Below are 20,701 nucleotides of genomic sequence, written 5' to 3' on the forward strand. Positions count from 1 at the left end.
TAGCTCTGTTAACATGCCTAATTGCTCCACATTGATCTTATCTTCGGTGGAGGTCTCTTGCTCTTTCATTTGGCTTCTGTTTCTGTGTTTCACCATTTTGGCTATCACTGTGGGGTTTGGAGCCTGTCAAGTTTTCCCTTGGGTGTTGGTGTTCTGCTGTTTGTGGCTCCCTCTCCTATGTTTAGATGAGCGAGGGAGGACCCACGTTAAACACCACTGTCAAGTCTTACTTTCCTGGTTAATGTTGCCAGCCTAGGAAAGGTACTGTTATCCTCTAGCTTTTTGCCTGGAGGCTAGCAGTCGAGGTTACTTGATGAGTTTTGGGTTGTCAGTGATTGAAAAACTCACTCAGGTGCTCAGCACAAGGGGATTTCATGAGGATGGGGCAGATGCTGGTTGTTAATGAGCCTCAATTAGCACTTCAATGGCCCACAGGCTGGGGTTGGATCTCTGAGGGAGGGGCTGCTGCCTCTCCTCAGAGCCCTGGGAAGGAGCAATACAGCCACCATCCTGCGTGGCTGCCACTCAGCAAAAGCTCTGAGCGCCCCCCAAATCCCGAGTGTCCCGATACAGTTCCCGTCCAGTCTGCCCTCCCTCTGCCAGAGCCCAAGGTGAGTGGCTGTGGCTTTTTTTTTTTTTTTATCCTCACCCGAGGATATTTTTCCATTTTTTGTACAGATAGAGTGGGAGGGAGAGAGAGGAAGGGAGAGAGAGAGAGAAGCATTGACGTGAAGGGACACATCGAGTGGCTGCCACCCACACAACCAACCAGGGCCAGGGACAAACTGCAACTGAAGTACGTGCCCTTAGCGGGACCCAAACCCGGGTCTCTCCGGACCGCAGACCGACGCTCTAGCCGCTGAGCCAAACTGGCCAGGGCGGCTGTGGCTTTTTTAGGCTCTTTCCCGGCTCTGCGCTGTGGAGCCCCTTGGGAGTGTAACCCGAGGGCACTGCTCACTGCTAAGGCCGCTGCCGAGTTGCTGACCCTGGGCTCCCAACCCCCATCTCGCGCCTTCGCAATCCTACCGGGATGGAGTCAGTGTCCCTCGTTATATGGTCCTCACAAGCTGCTTTTCTGTTGCTTTTTTCCATCAATTTTTCTGTGTTATAGTTGTAATTCCAGTTTGGTTCTGGGATATGGTCTGTGTAGCTTCCGTTCACTCTGCCACCATTTTTTTCTCCCCGGAATATTCTTAATATATGGTGGTTCTCTTATATTGGGTGCATATATGTGTACCAGGGTTATATCTTCCCATTGGATAGATCCTTTCAATATTATGTAGTGGCCTTCTTTGTCTCTAGTATGGCCTTCATTTTGAAATCTACTTTATCAGATATGAGTATTGCTACCCCAGCTTTTTTTTGCTTTTCATTTCCTTGAAGGATTTTTTTCCATCCCTTGTCTTTCAACTTATGTGTGTTTTTTGTTGTGAGGTGGGTCTCTTGTAAAGAACATATAGATGAGTCATGCTGTCTTATCTAGTCAGCTACTCTGTGTTATTTTATTGGAGCTTTCAAACCATTCACATTTGAGGTGATAATTGATATGTACTTATTTGTTGCCATTTTTGTTCAGTGTGGTTTTGTTTTTCTTCCTATTTCTTCTACAAATTTCAGCAGTTCTTTTAGCATATCTTGCAGTGCTGGTGTAGTGTTGATACATTCCCATAGCCTTTTTTTTTTTTTTTTTTTTTTTTTTTTTTTGTCTGGGAAGCTCTTTATTTGATCTTTTATTTTGAATGCTAGCCTTGCTGGGTAGAGTAGTCTTGGATGCAGATCTTTGTTTTTCATGACCTTGATTACCTCATGCCATTTTCCTCTGGCCTGTAGTGTTTCTATTGAGAAGTCAGCTGAGATCCTTATTGGGGTTCTTTTGTACGTAACCTGTTGCTTATCTCTTGCTGCTTTTAGGATTCTCTCTTTGTCTTTAATTTTTGGCATTTTAAGTACTATGTGTCTTGGCGTGGTCCTATTTGGGTTTTTGTTACTTGGGTCTCTCTGTGCTTCTTGAACTTAAATTCCTTCTTCTTTCATCAAGTTAGGAACATTTTCTTTCACTATTTCTTCAAATATATTGTCTAACCTTCACTCATTTTCTTCTTGGGGACTCCTATGATGCAAATTTATTTCATTTCCAGTTGTCCCACAGTTCTCTTAAGCTTTCTTTCTGTTTTTAAATTGTTTTTTTCTTTTGGTTTTCTGATTGGTTGATTTTTTTTCCCTGTCTTCTAATTCACTGATCCGTTCTTCAGCTCTTTCTACTCTGATGTTTAGTCCTTCCAATGTGTTCTTTATTTCTGCTATGTCATTCTTCATTTGTTTTTGGTGGTTTTAATTTCTAATTGGTTGATTATCAATGTTTTTATGTCTTTACTCATTGTGTTGATGTCCTTACACATGCTGTTGATCATCCTCAAGATCATGGTTCTGAATTCTAGCTCTATTAACTTGCTTAACTGCATTTTATTTATTTCATCTTCGGTAGAGGTCTCTTGTTCTTTCATTTGAGATTGTTTTCTTTGTTTCACCATTTGGACTATCTCAGTAGGTTTTGGAAATTGACAAATTTTTTGTGTGGGTGTTGGGGTTTTGCTGTTTGTGGCTCCCTGTACTGGGTTTGGATGAACAAGGGAGGACCCACATTAAACACCTCTGTCAAATCTTACTTTTTTATGTAGACTTGCAAGCTGAGGAACTTTTCATGTATCGTCTAGATTTTTGCCTGAAGGCTATTATTGGAGGTTACTTAAATAGCCTTGGTTTCTCAGCTGAATGAAGAGCTCCCTCAGGTTTTCAGAATAAGGTGATGTCCAGATGGTTGGTCAGATGCTGGTTGTTAATGAGCCTCAATTTGCATTTCCATGGCTCACTTGGTGGAGTTGACTCTCTGAGGGAGGGGTCTCCATCTCTTCCCAGAGCTCTGGGAAGGAGTAAGATGACCACAGTCCTGTATTGCCTCAACTCAGCAAAAGTTCTGAGTGCCCTCCAAATCCCGAGTGCACCCACACAGTTCCAGTCCAGTCCGCCCTCCCTCTGCCAGAGCCCAAGTGGAGTGGCTGTGGCTGTTTTAGCGTCTGTCCTGGCTCTGTGCTGTGGAGTGGGCTTGGTAGTTTACCCCTGAGAACACTGATCACAGCTAAGACAGCTACTGTCAGTGGGCTCCCAGGCCCCTCTCATGCCTCCACAATCCTACAAGAATTGAGTCAGTGTTTCTGGTTATTTGGTCCCCACAAGCTGCTTTTCTGTTAATTTTTGTCTTTATTTTAGTTGTAATTCCAGTTTTGTCCTTGCCGATTGTCTGTGTAGCTTCCATTCACTCCACCATCATTTTTGAATTCTTTTCTCTTAATATCAGATGGTTAAGCTCAGCCATTCTGCTGCTCAGGTTGCCACTGTTCCTTCTTCCCACTGCATAGCACTCCACTGGGGAAGTATTCCATGGATGACTCTTCCACACTGCAGTCCCTGGGTATCAAGCTCTGTGAGCCAGCCTAGAGCTGCTCTGATAACTCTGCCATGTGTTCCTGCTGCCCAGTGGAGCTGCTGTGCAGGCCTTGCACAGTCCAAAGGCACGGGTATCATGGGAGTGCCTAGAGGCGGTGATGGTTGCATAGTCCTCTGGCCTGGATGAGGGAGAGGTGGGGTGCAGTACAACTGCCTAGATGAGGAGGCAACAACTGCAGTGGAAACAGTGGCGGCAGCAGCTCTGGGTCCTGCGGGAACCTATGTGTATTTTTTAAAAATAATTTTTAGTAGTTTTTGGGCACAGAATTCTATATACAGGCTGGGACAAAAGTAGGTTTACAGTTGTTCATATGGAATATTAAACAATAATTAATAAATAATACAGTAATAAATGGTTTCACATACTCTCAACTGTAAACCTACTTTTGTCCCAAGCTTCATATCAATTCAAGACTTTTTAAAAATTGTGTACAAATATACATTCTTGTTAATTTTTGGTCTGCTTTCTCTATCAACATGGAGAGGTGTATTAAAATTTACCACTGATGATAGATTTATTGGTATCTCCTTTTTTTTTTTTTTTTAAATGAATTTTTATTTATTTTTTTGTTACAGATATTTTACCTTTTACCCCATTGGCACCCCCCACCCCCCCCTCCACCCTGTCCCCGGCTTAGTTGTCCATGTCCATTGGTCATGCATACATGCATATAAGTTCTGTGGTTTATCTCTTCCCACCCCCCACCCCCCATCCCCTCTTCTGAGGGAAGTCAGTCTGTGCCCTACTTCCATGTGTCTGGGTCTACTGTATTCCTCAGACTGTTATGTTCATTATATTCCGTATATAAGTGAGATCATGTGGTATTTGTCTTTTTCTGCTTGGCTTCTTTCACTTAGGATAATACTTTCCAGGTCCCTCCATGTCATCTCAAAGGATAAGAGATCTTTCTTTCTTACCGCTGCATAGTACTCCATTGTGTATATGTACCACAGCTTTTTGATCCATTCGTCTACTGGTGGACACTTGGGCTGTTTCCAGATCTTAGCTATTGTAAATAGTGCTGCTATGAACATGGGGGTACATATATTCTTCCTGATTGGTGTTTCAGGCTTCTTAGGGTATATTCCCAGCAGTGGGATCACTGGGTCAAATGGCAGTTCAATTTTTAATTTTTTGAGGTAGCACCATATTGTTTTCCATAGCGGCTGCACCAGTCTGCATTCCCACCAGCAGTGTATTAGAGTCCCCTTTTCTCCACACCCTCGCCAACACTTGTTTGATGATTTGTTGATGGCGGCCATTCTGACAGGTGTGAGGTGATACCTCATTGTTGTTTTAATTTGCATCTCTCTGATGATTAGTGATGTTGAGCATTTCTTCATATGTCTCTTGGCCATTTTTATGTCCTGTTTGGAGAGGTGTCTATTCAGCTCCTCTGCCCATTTTTTAATTGGGTTCTTTGTCTTCCTTTTGTGGAGTTGTATGAGCACTCTATATATATTGGAAATTAACCCCTTATCTGATACATCATTGGCAATGATGTTCTCCCATACAGTGGGCTGTCTTTCCATTTTGATGATTGTTTCTTTTGCTGTGCAGAAGCTTTTGAGTTTGATGTAGTCCCATGTGTTCATTTTCTCCTTTATTTCTGTTGCCTTAGGTGATGTATCAGTGAAAATTCTGCTCCGTATGATGTCCGAAATTTTGTTGCCTACATTTTCTTCTAGAATTTTTATGGATTCACGGGTCACATTTAAGTCTTTTATCCATTTCGAGTTTATTTTTGTGTATGTTGTAAGTTGATGGTCTAGTTTCATTTTTTTGCATGTAGCTGTCCAATTTTCCCAACACCATTTATTAAAGAGGTTTTCTTTACTCCACTGTATGCTCTTGCCACCTTTGTCAAATATTAATTGAGCGTATTGCCTTGGGTCTATTTCTGAGTTTTCAGTTCTGTTCCACTGGTCTATATGCCTGTTCTCGTGCCAGTACCAGGCTGTTTTGGTTACAGTCGCTTTTTAGTATAACCTGATATCTGGTATTGTGATCCCACCTACTTTGTTCTTCTTTTTCAAGATTGCTGTGGCTATTCGGGGTCTTTTTTGGTTCCATATGAACTTTTGAAGTATTTGTTCTAGTTCTATAAAATATGTCGTTGGTATTTTGATGGGGATTGCATTGAATCTATAGATTGCTTTGGGTAGTATGGACATTTTAATGATGTTAATTCTCCCAATCCATGAACAGGGTATGTGCTTCCACTTTTTTATATCTTCCTCTATTTCTTTTTTCAATGACCTGTAGTTTTCTGCAAATAGGTCCTTTACTTCCTTGGTTAAGTTTATTCCTAGGTATCGTAATTTTTTTGGCGTGATGGTAAATGGGATTGTTTTTTCAGTTTCTCTTTCTGAGAGTTCATCATTGATGTACAAGAATGCCGTCGATTTCTTGACGTTAATTTTGTATCCTGCTACTTTGCCAAATGCATTTATTAAGTCTAGTAGATTTTTGATGGAGTCTTTAGGGTTTTCTATGTACAATATCATGTCATCTGCAAATAATGACAGTTTCACTTCCTCCTTTCCAATTTGGATCCCTTTTATTTTTTCTTCATGTCTGATTGCTGTGGCTAAGACTTCCAGTACAATGTTGAATAAGAGTGGCGAAAGTGGACATCCCTGTCTTGTTCCTGTTCTTAATGGAAATGTTTTTAGTTTCTGTCCATTGAGTATGATGTTGGCTGTAGGTCTTTCATATATGGCCTTTATTATGTTGAGATATGATCCCTCTATTCCTACATTGCTGAGCGTTTTTATCAGAAATGGATGCTGGATTTTGTCGAATGCTTTTTCGGCATCTATTGATATGATCATGTGGTTTTTATTCTTCATTTTGTTTATGTGGTGTATCACGTTTATTGATTTGCGAATATTGTACCAGCCTTGCATCCCTGGAATGAATCCCACTTGGTCATGGTGAATAATTTTTTTGATGTATTTCTGGATCCGATTTGCTAATATTTTGTTCAGGATTTTGGCATCTATGTTCATCAGGGATATTGGCCTGTAGGTTTCTTTCCTTGTAGTGTCTTTTTCTGGTTTTGGAATTAGAATTATGCTGGCTTCATAAAACGAGTTTGGAAGTCTTCCTTCTTCTTGAATTTTTTGAAATAGTTTGAGGAGAATGGGTATTAGTTCTTTTTTGAATGTTCGATAAAACTCCCCTGTGAAACCATCTGGGCCTGGGCTTTTGTTTGCTGGGAGAGTCTTGATTACCTCTTCAATTTCCTTAGTTGTTATTGGTCTGTTCAAGTTTTCTATCTCTTCCGGGAATAGTTTTGGGAGACTGTGTGTTTCTAGAAATTTGTCCATTTCGCTTAGATTGTCGAATTTGTTGCCATATAGTTGTTCGTAGTAATTGTTAATGATCTTTTGTATTTCCGTGGTGTTGGTTGTTACTTCTCCTCTTTCATTTCTGATTTTGTGTATTTGGGTTCTCTCTCTTTGTTTCTTGGTGAGTCTAGCTAAGGGTCCATCAATCTTGTTTATCTTTTCGAAAAACCAGCTCTTTGTTTCATTGATCCTTTGAATTGATTTTTTGGTCTCTATGTCATTTATTTCTGCTCTGATCTTTACTATTTCCTTCCTTCTACTTGCTCTGGGGTTTTCTTTTTGTTTGCTTTCCAATTCTTTAAGTTGTGAGGTTAGACAGTCAATTAGAAATTTTTCTTGTTTTTTGAGGTAGGCCTGTAGTGCTATGAACTTCCCTCTCAGAACTGCTTTCGCTGCATCCCATAGATTTTGTGTTGTTGTGTGTTCATTTTCATTGGTTTCCAGGAAGTTTTTAATTTCTTCCTTGATCTCCTCGATGACCCATTCATTGTTTAACAACATGCTCTTTAGCCTCAATGTGTTGAAATGTCTTTGCATGTTCTTGTTGCAATTGATTTCTAGTTTCATGCCATTGTGATCTGAGAAGATGCTTGATATGATTTCAATCTTCTTGAACTTGTAGAGATTTAGTTTGTGTCCTATCATGTGGTCTATCTTTGAGAATGTCCCATGTGCACTTGAGAAGAATGTGTATTCTGTAGTTTTGGGGTGTAATTCTCTGTAGATATCTATTAAATCCATTTGGTCTAGTGCTTCATTTAGAGTCTCTGTTTCCTTGCTAATTTTTTGCCTAGAGGATCTATCCAGTGCTGTCAACGGGGTGTTGAAGTCCCCTGCTATGATTGTATTGTTGTCGTTTTCTCCTTGGAAGTCCTCCAGAAGATTTTTAATATATTTTGGTGCTCCTATATTGGGTGCATATATGTTTATCAAGGTTATATCTTCCTGTTGGATAGATCCTGTCAATATTATGTAGTGGCTTTCTTTGTCTCTAGTTATGGTCTTCATTTTGAAATCTATTTTATCAGATATGAGAATTGCTACCCCAGCTTTTTTTTGCTTTCCATTTGCTTGGAAAAATTTTTTCCATCCCTTCACTTTCAACCTATGTGAGTCTTTTGTTGAGAGGTGAGTCTCTTGTAAACAACATATAGACGAGTCATGCTTTCTTATCCAATCAGCTACTCTGTGTCTCTTTATGGGAGCATTCAATCCATTTACGTTTAAGGTGATTATTGATATGTACTTATTTATTGCCATTTTTGTTTAGTGTGGTTCTATTTTTCTTCCCATTTCTACTGCTAATTACAGCAGTCCTTTTAACATTTCTTGCAGTGCTGGTTTGGTGCTAATGTATTCCCTTAGTCTTTTTTTTTTGTCTGGGAAGCTCTTTATTTGATCTTCTATTTTGAATGATAGCCTTGCTGGGTAGAGTAGTCTTGGATTCAGATTCTTGTTTTTCATGACTTTGATTACTTCATGCCATTCTCTTCTGGCCTGTAGTGTTTCTTGTGAGAAGTCAGCTGAGAGCCTTATGGGGTTCCCTTTGTAGGTAACCTGTTGCTTATCTCTTGCTGCTTTTAGGACTCTCTCTTTGTCTTTAATTTGTGGCATTTTAATTACTATGTGTCTTGGTGTGGGCCTGTTTGGGTTCTTCTTACTTGGGACTCTCTGTGCTTCCTGAACTTGAATGCCTTCTTCCTTCACCATATTAGGGAAGTTTTCTCTCACTATTGTTTTGAATATATTCTCTATCCCTTGCTGATTTTCTTCTTCTTCGGGGACTCCTATGATGCAAATATTATTATGTTTCCAGTTGTCCCTTTGTTCTCTTAAGCTGTCTTCCTCTTTTTTAATAGTTTTTTCCTTTTGTTTTTCTGATTGGTTGATTTTTTCTACCTTGTCTTCTAATTCACTGATCTGGTCCTCAGCTTCCCCTACTCTGCTTTTTAAACCTTCCAATGTGTTTTTCATTTCTGATATGTCATTTTTTATCTCTTCTTGTTGGTTTTTAATTTCCAATTGGCTTATTGTCAGTGTCTCTATGTCCTTACTCATGCTGTTCAGCTTCCTCAAGATCATGGCTCTGAATTCTAGCTCTGTTAACATGCCTAATTGCTCCACATTGATCTCATCTTCAGTGGAGGTGTCTTGCTCTTTCATTTGGCTTCTGTTTCTGTGTTTCACCATTTTGGCTATCACTGTGGGCTTTGGAGCCTGTCATGCTTTCCCTGTGGGTGTTCTGCTGTTTGTGGCTCCCTCTCCTGTGTTTAGATGAGCGAGGGAGGACCCACGTTGAACACCACTGTTAAGTCTTACTTTCCTGGTTAAAGTTGCCAGCCCAGGAAACGTACTGTTATCCTCTAGCTTTTTGCCTGGAGGCTAGCAGTCTAGGTTACTTGATGAGTTTTGGGTTGTCAGTTGATTGAAAAACTCCCTCTGGTGCTCAGCCAAGGGGCTTTCAGGAGGGTGGGGCAGATGCTGGTTGTTAGTGAGCCTCAATTAGCACTTCAATGGCCCACAGGGTGGGTTTGGATCTCCGAGGGAGGGGCTGCTGCCTCTCCTCAGAGCCCTGGGAAGGAGCAATGTGGCCACCGTCCTGAATGGCTGCACTCAGCCAAAGCTCTGAGCGCCCTCCAAACCCCGAGTGTCCCGACACAGTTCCAGACCAGTCCGCCCTCCCTCAGCCGGAGCCCAAGGTGAGTGGCTGTGGCTGTTTCAGCCTCTGTCCCAGCTGCACTGTGGAGCCGCCTGGGAGTGTGACCCAAGGGCGCCGCTCCCAGCTAAGGCCGCTGCCGAGCTGCGGACCGTGGGCTCCCAGCCCCGTCTCGCGCCTTCGCAAGCCTACCGGGATTGAGTTGGTGTCCCTGGTTGTATGGTCCTCGCAAGCTGCTTTTCTGTTGTTTTTTCCTGTCGATATGTCTGTGTTATAGTTGTAATTCCAGTTTGGTTCTGGGAGACGGTCTATGTAGCTCCGTTCACTCCGCCGCCATTTTTCGGTTCTGGTATCTCCTTTTAAATCTCTCAATTTTTGCTTTATATAATTTGATTCACTATATTTAGGTACAGACAGATTTAGAATTGCTATATCATTCTGGTGGATTATTTCTTTTATCAGTGTGCTGTGACACAATTTATCCCTAAAATATTTGTTGTTTTAAGTATCATTGGCTTAATATTGACATAGTTACATCAACTTCGGCTAGTATTTGCCTACCATATATTTTTTCATCACTTCCCATGCCCTTAAGTTTTAGGTATGACTTTTATAAACAGACATTAGCTAAATTTTGGGTTTTTAAATATACCCAAGATTCTGTCTTTAAACTAACAAATTTTAGTCCAGTCACATTGACTGTGATTGATGATATATTAGGATTTATTTATATCTTTTTATCATGGAATTTTTCTCTTATTCTGCTTTTTCCTACGCTTTTTCCCCTCTTGCCTATTTGTTGTTTAGTCAATTTCTAAATTTTTTTTTCTACCAGTTTGGAAGTCATACATTATGTTTTCTTTTTTTTTTAAATTTAAAGTTTTTTATTATTTCTTTTCATTTTTTATTATTTAATTATTCCCTTTAAACAATTCAAGAATGTGGAAAGTTTTAACCAAACCATGCCTCTCCAACTTTGTTTTCATATCCTTAAATCATTCCTCATGCTTATTATTGTTTTTTTCTTACAACCAATGCTTATTTACATCTACCCACATATTTACTAACATCTTTGCTCTCCATTCTTTTTTCCATATGAGTGTTTCCTTGTTGAAGTATGTCCTTTAGTATTTCTTTCAGCAAGGGTTTGTGACTTCTTCATTCTTTCAGTACATTTCTGGAAATGTCTATATCACCCTCATTCTGTGTGTGTGTGTGTGTGTGTGTGTGTGTGTGTGTGTTAATCAGCCAAGGGTATGAGGATGACAGGACACTGCATAAAATATGAAATGCTTCACAAATTTGCATATCATCCTTGCTCAGGGTCATGCTAATCTTTTTTTGTATCATTCCAATTTTAGTATATGTGCTGCCAAAGCAAGCATTTATTACCTTCACTCTTGAATGATAATTTAGCTAAATTCAGAAAAACAGATTGACAAATATTTTCCCTCAGACATTTGATAATATCATTTACCTGTTTTCTGGCCTATGTTTTTGTAATATTTTAAAGTATGTTTTTATTGAAATTTTAGAGAGAAAAGAAGGGAGAGAGAGATAGAAACATCAATCTAAAAGAAATACATTGATTGGCTGCCTCCTGCATGCCTCCTACTAGGGATCAAGTCCACAACCTGGGCATGTGCCCTGACCAGGAATCAAACTGGGACCTCTGAGTCCATGGGAGGATGCTCAATCCACTGAGCTACACTAGCCAGGCAACAAACCAAATTCTTAAACTATGTGCCATAGTCAATGACACAGTCATAAATAAAATTGTAAAGTACTCAACTTTGGTTACTCTCCCCTTGTTTCCTTTACCCAGTGTCCTTGGTCTACATGGGAGCAGGTTCTGTGAACTCCCCTCTGTTCTGTTCTTCCTGGATGTGATATCCAGGTCTCCAGCATTAACTTAAAAGTCTGCTATCTCATTATTATTTATTCAAAGGTAATCTGTCTTTTCTCTCTGGTACTTTTAAAGATTTTTCTCTTTGTTTTTGGTGTTCTGCTGTTTGATTAATAGGTTTGGATATAGATTTAATTTTATTTTACTTGGCACTTGTGCTTTTTATTTTTATTTATTTATTTATTTTTATTTATTTTTGTTACAGATGTTTCTCCTTCCCTCCCCCAATGATCCCCCTCCCCCACACTCCCTGCCCTGTCCCCACCTTTGTTGTCCATGTCCACTGTTCTTATATACATGCATATAAGTTCTGTGGTTTATCTCTCCCCCACCAACCCCTCTTCTGGGGATTGTCAGTATGTACCCCACTTCCACATCTCGGGGACTATCCCATTCCTCAGACTGTTATGTTCATTATATTCCACAAATAAGTGAGATCATATGATAATTGTCTTTCTCTGTTTGGCTTGTTATGTTTAGGATACTACTTTCCAGGTCCCTTCATGTCTTCTCAAAGGATAAGAGATCTTTCCTTCTTACAGCTGCATAGTACTCCATTGTGTATATGTACCAACACTTTTTTATCCATTCGTCTACTGATGGATACTTAGGCTGTTTCCAGATCTTAGCTATTGTGAATAGTGCTGCTACAAACATGGGGGTACATATATTCTTTCTGATTGGTGTTTCAGGCTTCTTAGGGTATATTCCTAGAAGTGGGATCACTGGGTCAAATGGGAGTTCAATTTTTAATTTTTTGAGGTAACACCACATAGTTTTCCATAGTGGCTGCACCAGTCTGCATTTCCACCAGCAGTGTACTAGAGTCCCCTTTACTCCACACCCTCGTCAGCACTTGTTGTTTGATGACTTGTTGATGGCGGCCATTCTGACAGGTGTGAGGTGATACCTCATTGTTGTTTTAATTTGCATCTCTCTGATGATTAGTGATGTTGAGCATTTCTTCATATGTTTCTTAGCCATTTGTATGTCCTGTTTGGAGAGGTGTCTATTTAGTTCCTCTGCCCATTTTTTAATTGGATTCTTTGTCTTCTTTTTGTGGAGTTGTATGAGCACTTTATATATATTGGAAATTAACCCCTTAACTGATATATCATTGAAAATTATGCTCTAGCATACAATGGGTAGCCTTTCCATTTTGATGATTGTATCTTTCGCTGTGCAGAAGCTTTTGAGTTAGATGTAGTCCCATGTGTTCATTTTCTGCTTTGTTTCTGTTGCCTTAGGGGAGGTATCAGTGAAAATTCTGCTGCATATGATGTCTGAAATTTTGTTGCCTACAGTTTCTTCTAGGATTTTTATGGATTCATGAGTCACATTTAAGTCTTTTATCCATTTTGAGTTTATTCTTGTGTAGGGTGTAAGTTGATGGTCTGGTTTCATTTTTTTGCATGTAGCAGTCCAATTTTCCCTGCACTACTTATTAAAGAGGCTGTCGTTACTCCATTGTATGCTCTTTCCACCAATATGCTCAATATTAATTGAGCATATTGCCTTGGGTCCATTTTTGGGTTCTCTGTTTTATTCCACTGGTCTATGTGTCTGTTCTTGTGCCAGTACCAGGCTGTTTTGATTACAGTGGCTTTGTAGTATAACCTGAAATCTGGTAATGTTGTCCCTCCAACTTTGTTCTTTTTTTTCAAGATTGCTGTGGTTATTGAAGGTCTTTTTTGGTTCAATATGAACTTTTGAAGTATTTGTTCTAGTTCTGTGAAGTATGTCATTGGTATTTTGATGGAAATGGCATTGAATCTATAGATTGCTTTGGGTAGTATGGACATTTTAATGTTAATTCTTCCAATCCATGAACAGTGTAGGTGCTTCCACGTTTTTATATCTTCCTCTATTTCTTTTTTCAATGACTTGTTGTTTTCTGTGAATAGTTCCTTTGTTTCTTTGGTTAAATTTTATTTCTAGGTATCTTAATTTTTTTTTGCGGCAATGGTAAATTGGATTGTTTTCTTAGTTTCTCTTTCTGTGAGTTCATCATTGGTGTATAGGGATGCTGTTGATTTTTTGACGTTAATTTTGTATCCTGCTTCATTGCCAAATTAATTTATTAAGTCTAGCAAACTTTTGATGGAGTCTTTGGGGGTCTTCTACGTATAGTATCTTGTCATCTGCGAATAATGACAGTTTCACTTCCTCTTTTTCAATTTGGAACCCTTTTATTTTTTCTTCCTGTCTGATTGCTGTGGCTAAGACTATGTTAAATAAGAGTGGTGAAAGTGGGCATCATTGTCTTGGTCCTGTTCTTAAGAGAAATGCTTTTAATTTTTGAACATTGAGTATGATGGTGGCTGTAGGTCTTTCATATATGGCTTTTATTATGTCTAGATATGATCCCTCTATTCCCACATTGCTGAGCATTTTTATCAGAAATGGATGCTGGATTTTGTCAAAGGATTTTTGGCATCTATTGATATGACCGTGTGGTTTTTATTCTTTATTTTTTTAATGCGGTGCATCACATTTTTTGATTTGCAAATATTGTACCAGCCTTGCATCCCTGAGATGAATTCCACTTGGTTATGGTGAATAATTTTTTTGATGTATTGCTGGATCTGATTTGCTAGTATTTTGTTCAGGATTTGGTGTTTATGTTCATCAGGGATATTGGCCTGTAGTTTTCTTTCTTTGTAATGTCTTTTTCTGGTTTGGGGATTAAAATTATGATGGCCTCATAAAACGAGTTTGGAAGCGTTCCTTCTTCTTGAATTTTTTGAAATAGTTTGAGGAGAATGGGTGTTAGTGTTTTTTTGTTTGTTTGTTTGTTTGTTTTTGTTTTTTTTTAATATTTGTTAAAAGTACCCCGTGAAGTCCTTCGAGCCTGGATTTTGTTTGCTGGGACAGTCTTGATTACATCTTAAACTTTCTTAGTTGGTATTTGTCTGTTCAAATTTTCTATCTCTTCCTGATCCAGTTTAGGGAGACTATGTGTTTCTGGAAATTTGTCCATTTTGCTTAGATTCTTTAATTTATTGCCATATAATTGTTCATAGTAGTTGTTAACTATCTTTTGTATTTCTATGGTGCCAGTTGTTATTTCTCCTCTTTCATTTCTAATTTTGCGTATTTTGGTTCTCTGTGTTTGTTTCTTGGTGAGTCCAGCTAAGGGTCCATCAATCTTGTTTATTTTTTGGAAGAACCAGCTCTTTGTTTCATTGATTTTTTGAATTTTTTTTTGGACTCTATTATATTTATTTTTGCTCTGATCTTTACTATTTCCTTCCTTCTGCTTGCTCTGGGGTTTCTTTTTGTTTGCTTTCTAGTTCTTTAAGTTGTGAGGTTAGATAATCTATTAGAGATTTTTTCTTGTTTCTTGAGGTAGGCCTGAAGTGCTGTGAACTTCCCTCTCAGAACTGCTTTTGCTGCATCCCATAGATTTTGTGCTGTTTTGTGTTCCTTTTCATTGGTTTCCAGGAAGTTTTAATTTCTTCCTTGATCTTTTCAGTGACCCATTCATTGTGTAATAACATGCTATTTAGCTTCCATGTGTTCAAATGTCTTTGCATGTTCTTGTTGCAATTGATTTCTAGTTTCATGCCATAGTGATCTGAGAAGATGCTTAATATTATTTCAATCTTGTTGAACTTGTAGAGGCTTAGTTTGTGTCCTAAAGTGTGATCTATCTTTGAAAATGTCTCATGTGCACTTGAGAAGAAGGTGTATTCTGTAGTTTTGGGGTTTAATTCTCTGTAGATATCTATTAAATCCATTTGGTCTAGTGCTTCATTTAGAGTCTTTATTTCCTTGCTAATTTTTTTTCTAGAGGATCTATCCAGTGATGTCAGCGGGGTGTTGAAGTTTCCTGCAATGATTATATTGCTATGGATTTCTTCTTTGAAGTCTTCCAGAAGTTCTTTAACATATTTTGGTGTTTCTATATTGGGTGCATATATGTTTATCACGGTTATATCTTCCTGTTAGGTAGATCCTTTGAATATTATGCAGTGGCCTTCTTTGTCTCTAGCTATGGCCTTAATTTTGAAATCTATTTTATCAGATATGAGTATTGCTACTCCGGCTTTTTTTTCCTTTTTGTTTGCTTGGAAGATTTTTTTTCATTGTTTTACTTTCAACTTATGTGAGTCTTTTGTTGTGATGTGGGTCTCTTGTAAACTGTAAATAGATGAGTCATGCTTTCTTATCCAATCAGCTACTCTGTGTCTTTTTATGGGAGCATTCAATGCATTTACATTTAAGGTGATTATTGACATGTATTTATTTATTGCCATTTTTGTTTAGTGTGGTTCTATTTTTCTTCCCATTTCTCCTGCTAATTACAGCAGTCCTTTTAACATTTGTTGCAGTGCTGGTTTGGTGTTAATTTATTCCCTTAGCCTTCTTTTTTTTTTCTGGGAAGCACTTTATTTGACCTTCTATTTTGAATGATAGCCTTGCTGGTTATAGTAGTCTTGGATTCAGATCCTCACTTTTCATGACCTTGATTACCTCATGCCATTCCCTTCTGGCTTGTAGTGTTTTTGTTGTGAAGTCAGTTGATAGCCTTATGGTGGTTCCTATGTATGTAGCTGTTCCCTTCTGGCTTGTAGTGTTTTTGTTGTGAAGTCAGTTGATAGCCTTATGGTGGTTCCTATGTATGTAGCTGTTGCTTATCTCTTGATGTTTTTTGGATTTTCTCTTTGTCTTCAATTTTTGACACTTTGATTACTATGTGTCATGGTGTGGGCATGTTTGCATTCTTCTTACTTGGGGCTATCTGTGCTTCTTGAACTTTAATGCCTTTTTTCTTCACCAAATTAGGGAAGTTTTTTGTCCCTACTTTTTCAAATATCTTCTCTAACCCTTGCTCATTTTTTTATTCTTCCGGGACTCCTATGATGCGAATATTATTATGTTTCCAGTTGTCCCACAGTTCTCTTAAACTGTCGTCCTGTTTTTTAATTTTTTTTTTCCTTTTGGTTTTCTGATTGGTTGATTTTTTCTACTCTGTCTTCTAATTCACCGATCCAGTCCTCTGCTTCCTCTACTCTACTGTTTAGACCTTCCAATGTGTTCTTTATTTCTGATATGTCATTCTTTATTCTTCTTGCTGGTTTTTAATTTCCAACTGGTTGATTTTCAACATTTCTATGTCTTTACTCATGGTGCTTATGTCCTTGCACATGCTGTTGAGCTTCCTCAAGATCATGGCTCTGAATTCTAGTCCTGTTAACTTGCTTAACTGCACCTCATTTATCTCATTTCAGTAGAAGTTTCTTGTTCTTTCATTTGGCTTTTGTTTTTGTGTTTCTCCATTTTGGCTATCACAGTGGGCTTTGGAGTCTGCCAAATTTTCCCTGTGGGTGTTGTTGTTCTGCTGTTTGTGGCTCCCTCTCCTGGGTTTGAATGAGCCAGCGAGGACCCACGTTAAACACCACTGTCAAGTCTCACTTTACTGGTTAGAGTTGCTTGCCCAGGACTGGTACAGTTATCCTCTAGCTTTTTGCCTGGAGGCTATCAGTAGTGATTACTTGAAGAGCCTTGGCTTTTCAGTTAAGTGAAAAACTCCCTCAGGTGTTCAGCATAAGAGGATTTGGGGAGGGTGGGGTTGATGCTGCTTGTTAATGGGCCTCAATTTGCATTTCAATGGACACCAGGTGTGGATGAATCTTTGAGGGAGGGGCTACTGCCTCTCCCCATAGCCCTGGGAAGGAGTAAGATGACCACAGTCCTATGTGGCAGCAACTCAGCAAAAGCTCTGAGCACCCTCTCAATCCTGAGTGTCCCCACACAGTTTCAGTCCAGGCTTCCCTCCTTCTATTGGAGCCCAAGGTGAATGGCTGTGGCTATTTTAGCATCTGTCCAGGCTCTGCTCTGTGAAGCCACTTGGGAGTTTAACCTGAGGTCGCTGCTCGCAGCTAAGGCTGCTGCCAACCCAGGGCTTCCATCACCCTCTCGCACCTCCGCAGTCCTACTGTTATAGGCGGCTTTAGCCCCGTGAGAAATTAACCAGGGTTTGACTTCCACTGGGAATTCGAAAAGTAACATCCTTCAGCTGTAAATAAGGAGAAACTGAAGCTTTCTTTTACCCCCTAAAACTGTAACTGTTAAGAATATATATAGTGCACCTGGCTAACTCTCTGTCACAACCTAGCTAATTAGTGCTTGTTTAACCCTGATTATAAAAGGGCTGAAAGTCTTCTATGGAGTGCTGCCGTTCTCCTCTGCGAAGGTTGGCTGCAGTCCCTGCACAGGTAATAAAGCTCCTAGGATTCAAAATTACTTTGTGTCCAAGTGAGGTTGATTCTCCTGGGTTACAACACCTACCAGTAGTGAGTCCGAATCCCTGGTTATATGGTCCTCCAAGATGCTTTTCTGTTGCTTTTTCCTGAAGATTTGTCCTTATTTTTGTGTTAATTCCAGTTTGGTCCTGGGAGATGGTCTGTGTAGCTTCCATTCACTCTGCGGCCATTTTGGAATCTCTCTATGCAGAAGTTTTTAGTTTGACATAGTCCCATTTATTTATTTTTATTTTTTCTCTTGCCATAGGTGATGTATTAGTGAAAATTCTGCTACCCATGATATCTATTATTCTGCCTACATTTTTTTCTAGGATTTTTATGGTTTCACCGGTTACATTTAAGTCTTTTGTCTATTTTCAGTTTATTCTTGTGCATGGTGTAAGTTGGTGGTGTAGTTTCTTTTTTTTTTTTTTTGCATGTAGCTGTCCAATTTTCCCAACATCATTTATTGAAGAGACTGTCTTTTCTCCATTGCATGCTCTTGCCTCTTTTGTTGAACATTAATTGTGCATACTGTCTTGGGTTGATTTCTGTATTCTCTGTTCTGTTTCACGGATCTATATGCCTCTTCTTGTGCCAGTACCAGGCTGTTTTGATTAAAATGGCTTCGTAGTATAATTTGATATCTAGTATCTAGTATTGTGATCTCTCCCACTTTATTCTTCTTTTGCAAGATCACTGTGGCTATTACGGTTTTTTTAATCTGGCTTTTTTGGTTCCATATAAATTTTTAGAGTATTTTTCTATATTTGTGAAATATGCCATTGGTATTTTAATAGGGATTGCATTCAATCTGTAGATTGCTTTGGGTAGTATGGACATTTTAATAATGTTGATGCTTCCAATCTATGAATAAGTTAATGTCTCCACATTTTCATATCTTCCTCTATTTAATGTTTCAATGTCCTGCATGTCTTTTACCTCTTTGGTTAAGTTTACTCCTAGTTTTTTTGGTCTTGTTTTGTTTTTTATTGTTGCAGTGGTAAATGGCTTTTGTTTTTTTTGTTTGTTTGTTTCTTTAGTTTCCCTTTCTGAATGTTCATTATTGCTGTATAACAATGCCATTATTTTCTGTATAATAATTTTGTATCCTGCTGCTTTGCCAAATTCATTTTATTCATTTATTTATTGTTGAACATATTATAGATGTCCCCACCTCCTTTTTCCCACTGACCTCGTCCTTCCTGCCCCCACCACCCTCTTGCCGTTCCCAACCTAGTGTTCCTGTTAATTGGTTGTGCATACAGGCATATAAGTTCTTTGGTTTATTATTTCCCACCCCTCTCAACCCCCATTCCTCTGAGGTTTGTTAGTCTTTCCCCTACTTCCATGACTCTGGATCTCTTTTTGTTGACAGCTTATTCTGTTCATTATGTTCTGCAAATAAGTGAGATCACATGATACCTGTCTTTCTCTGACTGGCTTATTTCACGTAGCATAATATGCTCTAGGCACCTCCATGTCTTCTCAAAGGGTAAGAGATCTCTCTTACAGCTGCATAGTATTCCATTGTGTATATCTACCACAGCTTTTTTTATCCACTCATCTACTAATGGGCACTTGGGCTTTTTACAGATCTTAGCTATTTTAAATAGCGCTGCTATTAACATTGGGGTGAAAATATTATTTCTGATTTGTGTATCAGGTTTCTTAGTATATATTCCGAGGAGTGGCAGTTCTATTTTTTTTTTTGAGGAAGCAACAAATTGTTTTCTAAAGTGCCTAGAGTACTCATTTCTCCACATCCTCACCGACATTACTTGCTTGAGAATTTTTTGATAGCTACCATTTTGGGAGGTGTGAGGTCATATATCATAGTTGTTTTAATTTGCATCTCTCTGATAATTAGTGATGTTGAGCATTTTTTTGGTTAAGTTTACTCCTAGTTTTTTTGGTCTTGTTTTGTTTTTTATTGTTGCAGTGGTAAATGGCTTTTGTTTTTTGTTTGTTTGTTTGTTTGTTTGTTAACAGATTAAAAAAACCGTAATAGCCACAGTGATCTTGCAAAAGAAGAATAAAGTGGGAGAGATCACAATACTAGATATTGTGAGTGCTCTATATATTTTGGAAATTAACCCCTAATTTGATGTATCATTGTTAAATATGTTCTCCCAAAGAGTGTTTTTCCTTTTTATTTTATTTATTTTTTTCTTTATTAATTAATTTTTGTTACAGATGTTTCTCCTTTTCCCCCCACTGATTCCCCCCTCCACCTCCCTCCCTGACAATTCCCCAGTTTGTTGTCCATGTCCACTGTTTATGCATATATGCATATAAGTTCAGTGGTTTATCTCTTCCCCACCAACCCCCTATTTAGGGGATTGTCAGTCTGTATACCACTTCTGCGTCTCTGGGAGTACCCCCTTTCTCAGACTGTAATGTTCATTATATTCCACAAATAAGTGAGATCATATGAAACTTGTCTTTCTCTGTTTGGCTTGTTTCACTTAGGATGATACTTTCCAGGTCCCTCCATGTAGTCTCAAAGGATAAGAGGTCTTTCTTTCTTACAGCTGCGCAGTACTCCACTGTGTATATGGACCACAGCTTTTTTATCCATTCGTCTGCTGATGGACACTTGGGCTGTTTCCTGATCTTAGCTATTGTAAATAGTGCTGCTACAAACATGGGGGTATATATATTCTTTCTGATTGGTGTTTTAGGCTTCTTAGGGTATATTCCTAGAAGTGGGATCACTGGGTCAAATGGGAGTTCAATTTTTAATTTTTTGAGGTAACACCATATTGTTTTCCATAGTGACTGCACCAGTCTGCATTCCCACCAACAGTGTACTAAAGTCCCCTTTTCTCCAAACCCTTGCCAACATTAGTTGTTTAATGATTTGTTGATGACAGCCATTCTGACAGGTGTGAGGTGATACCTCATTGTTGTTTTAATTTGCATCTCTCTGATGATTAGTGATATTGAGCATTTCTTCATATGTTTCTTAGCCATTTGTGTGTCCTGTTTGGCGAGGTGTCTATTTAGTTCCTCTGCACATTTTTTAATTGG

General features: G+C 38.9%; 1 non-coding gene across 1 annotated transcript; it reads right to left on the reverse strand.

Annotated features, from left to right (window-relative positions):
- Window positions 1–10,792: 10,792 nt before the first annotated feature.
- Window positions 10,793–10,895, reverse strand: LOC118636787. Its single transcript, XR_004960768.1, has one exon. It is a non-coding gene; the product is annotated as a U6 spliceosomal RNA (small nuclear RNA).
- Between the last annotated feature and the right edge of the window lie 9,806 nt (window positions 10,896–20,701).

The sequence above is a fragment of the Molossus molossus genome, unplaced genomic scaffold (assembly GCF_014108415.1).
Source record: "Molossus molossus isolate mMolMol1 unplaced genomic scaffold, mMolMol1.p scaffold_m16_p_2, whole genome shotgun sequence".
In the NCBI taxonomy this organism is placed as follows: domain Eukaryota; kingdom Metazoa; phylum Chordata; class Mammalia; order Chiroptera; family Molossidae; genus Molossus; species Molossus molossus.